We start from the raw sequence: 6,000 nt of genomic DNA on the forward strand, positions 1-6,000 counted from the left end.
TGGAACTCCGCAGCCAGAGACATGCGGGCCACTAATTGCACGAATCAGAGGAACTCATTAAATCCATAATCGCGACAGATTTATGTTTTTAAAAAAGTGTGTACAAATAAAAAATAATTATTCTCAGGAAAAAAAAAAAATAGGAACCAGTGGGTATTTGTCCTCCCCATGAGAGCCAGTGAGCATCACTCACTCTGTGCTGGGTGTCACAGCAGTCACAGGGAGGCATATGGCTCTCAGCTGCCCCCCGCATCTAAAACCCCAACCAGCTCCGGTGAAGTTCAAGGTCTCTGCAGCCAGTGACCATCAGCAGACCCTGCTGTCTGGATGCCTCTCTGTGAGTCCCAAATAGTACAAAATAATATTAGAATTTAAATGCTTTTATTCTTCTTCTTATTATTATTTTTATTATTATTGTTATTAGTTAATTTGAATTTGGCTTGAATTGCTATTTGTGACGGTTCTTCAGTATGCCATGCAGACATTTGATGATTTCTACTAGAAACAGATATGTCAATATTCACTATTACCTTAAATTTAGACAAGAGTGCCAGAAATAAAAATAAAAAATGAAACGCCTCTGTACGAATTTTAAGAACTTAACGCAGGGACGTTTAATTTGCTTTTCAATCTCACGTTGTTTACAAGAGCTGCAGCCTTTTCGCATTTCATAAATATAAATGAATGGCTCATATATGCTTCCGTTGAAATGTGTCCCTTTTTTAGTTGCTATTTAAATTGTTAAGGCACCGACTGAACATAACAATGGAGACCTTTCATTTTTAAAGCTGGAAAGTTATATCGGAGGCTGCGTGCGAGGGCCCCTGATTATACAAATGTTTTCGTTAGTTCAAGCAATCAAAAGCTTTAGCCATGCACTACTGTTAACAAAAAACATTTATTATTTATTCTTTTAAATAAGAACTTGTACAAGCTATAACATTACAGTGGAGATACACACTGGTTGCAATTTAGACGCAACTTAATTAACAGCCTATAATGTTACATTTAGTGAAAGAGCCTGCAGTGTTCGGGCACTAATGATTACTTGAAAAACATTCGGTAAAAGTCACAATATGTGTTTGTTTATGTGAATACATTTATTTAATCATAGCAAATTAATTATGCAATTAAGACTTCGAGTTCTGAAATGGCCTCTGTTCAGGAAAATAAGAGACACTGTCACTATCTGGAGGATGCTACAGCTTCCAGGAATGAAGACAACCACTTGATTTCGATTAAATTGCAACCAGAAGCTCAGTTTTTGTAACAGATTCCAGCACTGATTTGCGCATGAGATGCCAAGTTGTCCAAAGTAATGTCATTTCAGAGAAAAGAAACAGTTTCTCTGACTTTCATCAGTGAAGTGATTTATTGAAGTGGGTATATATTATGATCAGACATATATCTGAAATAATTGTTTTCTTGTGCAATAATGTTACAAATCTTTGCAACAAAAAAATAGAATTCTATCTAAGATTAAAACAATTAATTTGAATTAATTAATAAAATATGTTTCAGATATTTTGAGTGATAAAACAATGTTATCTGTTATCCGTAGATTGTCACATGTCACATTGTCACCCATGTTGAATAAAAATAAAAAGTTGATAACAAAAAAAAGCTGGATTGTCCCATCACATGGAAATGTCTGTGAGATTAAAAATGGCTAAACTCTATACTGAAGGGACACCTAAACTTGTTTTATCTTTTCTTTTTTTAACTTAAAATTTAAGGCAGACCAGATTTACTCATGAAATAAGGCATAAAGAAAGAAAGAAAAAAACAAGAACACGAATAAAAAGTAAATGAGGATGAAAGAGCAGACAATACAAAGATGAAGGAGAAGAGAAAGAAGCAACAGAATCGAATGCATAGATGCAGTCAGTGGATGATAGGTGGTCCCAGGTGTCTGTAATGACATCAGAACGAGAAAGATCCTGCATCTGCATAGTGGAGGAGATCCTGTTTCCTCAGAAAGTCTCTTCATGAGAGACAGGTCACGGCCACTAGCCCCTGTCTGACACATAATTGGTGATATTGATTATAGGTTATCATATGCTGCAGGCCATTTGTAAGATAATGCCGCAGGGGTTAATTTGTCAGCCATTAACCTTTTGGACTGGTGGATATGTATGTGTAAATTAACAACTTCTAAATGGGTCACCTAGTCTCATCTATATTGAATGCTAACGTATTTAAGTTATATTACAATACAACACCGTGCATGGTGCCAGTTTAAACACATTTGACAGGTGGGTGATCGAGCAGTAAAAGGTTAAGATTTCTGAAAGACCATCATGTGCTATCCAAATTAACCCCCCACCCCTCCAGAATAACACCTACAAGGAATTCTTGTGCTGACCCTTTAGAAAAATATCTCATCATCTAAAAATGAATGTGACATTTACAGGAAACACCTTTTCCTCTTCCTTCAAATCTGTGAAGTAGCTGCTAGCTTACATGCCTAGAGGACTCTGAAAGTTGATCCAGGCTGTCAATCCAAACTAATGGGCCAGGGTAAACTTAACAAAAAGACAAGTCACTTTGTGGTAATGTAGGAACTAAAACTTCCATGTGACATCAATTTTATACTCGTTCAGGTGAAGTTACATGAATATGATGAATGCCTGCTAAATAAGCAGTAAATATGATATGAACTGAAAACTCATGTCTGTCACTGTATTAACTAATGCACTTTGATGTTAATAATCACATGTATCCTTAATACTAGAAAAGGCAATGAATAAAAATGGGTTAATATTTGTTGTATTTCTGGTAAATGTGAGTTTATTAACCATTGCTGTCTTCAAGAAAATATAAATTAACATCTCCCTATTTCTATCATATATGAATTTGTTATTTCAAGGAAACTGCAACATTTCAGTAACCACTTCAGGGTAAAAAGTAACAATGCTGCAAAGCAGTCAAACAGATTTAACTGCTTCAGAATCATCACAGTTTGCCACATATTTTGGTTTTCATCTCAGCAAGGAAAAACACATCAAATACACAAAATCACAGAAAAGAGAAAAGCTGTAACCTTTGAGAAAGTCGATCAGAGGCGATCAGAGGTGTAGAAGCACCTAGTACAGCCCAGAGCAGTAAAGACAACCCACTTCAACTTGAAAAACATGACATTTGCCACCTCGGAGCATAAAACGTGTCTCTCTAACTCTACACCTGTAAACCTGCAAACCCACACAATGCAGATCAACAGGGAAACCAAGCTATTCTCACACCAGCAAACACTATTAAAAGTTACTCAGTAATGGGCGTGCATGCTGTGTACAGTGCGCGTATGTATGCGTGTGTGTGAGTGAGAGAGAGAGAGAGAGGGGGGGGCGGAGGGAGGGAGGGATAGAGAGGGAGGGAGGGAAAGAGACAGTGTGAAAAAAGTGAAAGCATGAGTGAGTGCTGGTCAGCAAATCAGTCAGTCAGCAAAGCTCAGTTGACAAAGTGAAACAGAGCAGGGCAGCTCCACAGAAAAGGAAGGCACAGGTACCTGTCTGGAGCAGTCCGGTGGCGGGATCAGCCCTCCAGCTTGGCATGCATTAATTATCCTCTAGAAAGATGGGCGCTCTATAGGCTCGCTCCTGACCCGGCACTCCTGCTGTCCACACAGTCTAAAGAAAAGGATGGATGGAGAGGAGCAAGAGAGAAAGAGGAAGAGAAATGGGAGACGGGGAGAGAGGACAAGGAGAGGGAGAGAGAGAGAGAGAGAGAGAGAGAGAGAGAGTCAGATCCACTGCTGCCCTGACACCATGACTGGTCCACATGAGATTGATCACACACTCGCACTCACACACTGAGGCCTCTGCAGTGACAGGGGGGAACTGCCAAGGAGTAGCATGCATTGTCTAGCCTGGGGACACACATGCACAGACGCACGAATGGCCACAACGCACGTGCACATGCTTGCATGTTAGAGACGCGCACAGACACGTGCATGCACTGACACAGAGAGACACACACAAGCGCACACACACTCGGCCTATGACTCACACGGTGACTTTTGGGTTTTAACTATAATTAAAGCTGTTTTTAAAATAAATCTTCCAGTTTTCATTTGAGAAAAAACTGGACTCAACTTGCCTTGTACTACTTTTTACGCATTCTGTCATCCAGACTATAAAAAGGATTTGGTGTTTCAGAAGCCCTCATTAGCATTCACTGACTCCCCTCTGCACATCTGTTCAGTAGTCTAATGCCTGTTAGGTTGCGGGCAGCTGAAAATGGACAGCAAAATAAAAAGGGTCAAAAGTCTGGCACTGAGAAGCGAGAGGACTGTGATTACGCACAATAGACAATAAAAGACATGCATATGAGCAGCGGCAGTGTGCCTGGCCTCTGCACCTTCAGGGAGGACAAGGTTCACACTAATCTCATGAATGCCTTACAAACACACGCACGCACACACACACGCACGCACACACACACACACACACACACACACACACACACACACACACACACACACACACACACACACACACACACACACACACACACACACACACACACACACAAATGCATGACATCTACTTGCAAACAAAACCATTGTCAGCATCCACCCTAGGAGCAAAAATTTTAAAACTGACATTTATATTCAAATGTGCTTTTTAAAAATGCTTTTAATTTTGATAAGTGTGTATTTAAGTTGCCAGGTTACAGGTTTACTGTCACTTTATTTTAGTGTCTTTTTTTTTTAAATAAAGTAATTGCTGACCGCATCCTTCCATTACATACACACTGTAAGTCAAATAAACATGAACTAGTGAGATATAAGCAGTGATGGTGATGTTGAAAATCAATTTGCATTGCATTAACAAAATATAAAGGCTAGCAGTTCAGTTCTCTACTGCTTAGAAAAATCACATTTCCCAAATCAACCGCCCCCTTCAGCCATCTTCTCCTGTCACCAGCCAGGAGGGGCCGTCTCAGTCAGCTGGCCTCTGTATGCAGATTTATCCAGATGGACATGGCGTCCAGACCTCCAGTCCCCCATAGACCCTCTGGCTGAACTTGACTCCCAGGACTACAGATGGGAGGGAGGGCCCCTCACCTTTGGTGAACCCTGAACCCCAACACCCTCACCCCCACTACAGCAGACCGCAGGCTGAGCCACCTATCCAGTATTAACAATCATTCCAGATTGAATTCAGGTCGCTTTCCCAACAGCTATCATCACAGATAGCTGATCAATACTGGGACATTATCACAGAACGCTTCCTCAAACACAGTGTCAACATGCGAGTCCTGGTCGGGAGTGTGTGTGTGATCACTGAGGTGGAAAGGAGCCGTGGCCTGGCGGTTACGCAGAGGAGCCTCAGAGAGGAGAACCCTTTGAGCAGAGCTTGAACCCTGGGGGGCTGCAGGTTTGACTGGCTATGTTGCTGAGCATGCTGGGCCACAACTTAAAAGGAGATCAGAGGGCTGTACCTCAGAGCAGCAAAGCCCTCTTCCTTCCTCCTCGTCTCTCTTTCGATCTCTCTCTCTCTCTCTCTCTCTCAACACTCTCAGCCATTTTCTCCACACCTTTACAAACCACCATACATTTCACTGCGAATTCTGGAAAAAATTATACCATTTGTGCACAAAATGCATTAAATATGCAATATTTCTTGTGCAGAAAGGCAGAGACACCTCCATACTACAGGAAACTACTGATCACCAAAATAATAAAATTTAAAATAATGCATTATGCTACTAAAATTCAATGCAATAAAATGCCAGTGACATTTTGGTTTCCAGTGGGTTTCCGATTCATTTATATATGATCAAACATAGATTCTCAGAGCTTTAAGTATCCATATCCTTCTCTTTCACCGACCCTGTGACCCTAGCTGCTACAATCAGTGTGCAGTCTGGGCTGTTGTCTTGCTTGGCTTCCCTTAGGGTCTTTCTTGTCATTCTAACCTTGTTTCTGATCCGGCCCTGCTCTGCTCTCCTTCCCTATGTTCTGCCTGTGTAATGCCGTTTTCCCACTCCCACTGGTAA

The 6,000-nt window shown here is 41.0% G+C and overlaps 1 protein-coding gene across 1 annotated transcript in view; it reads right to left on the reverse strand.

The window, feature by feature from the left end:
- zfhx3b (zinc finger homeobox 3b) overlaps positions 1–3,577 on the reverse strand; it is a 235,246-nt gene extending 231,669 nt beyond the window's left edge. Inside the window, exon 1 of the mRNA XM_051378275.1 lies at positions 3,506–3,577. The gene's annotated coding sequence lies outside the window, so the exon portion shown is untranslated. The remainder of the gene's footprint in view (positions 1–3,505) is intronic.
- Between the last annotated feature and the right edge of the window lie 2,423 nt (positions 3,578–6,000).

The sequence above is a fragment of the Dicentrarchus labrax genome, unplaced genomic scaffold (genome assembly GCF_905237075.1).
Source record: "Dicentrarchus labrax unplaced genomic scaffold, dlabrax2021, whole genome shotgun sequence".
Classification (NCBI taxonomy): domain Eukaryota; kingdom Metazoa; phylum Chordata; class Actinopteri; family Moronidae; genus Dicentrarchus; species Dicentrarchus labrax.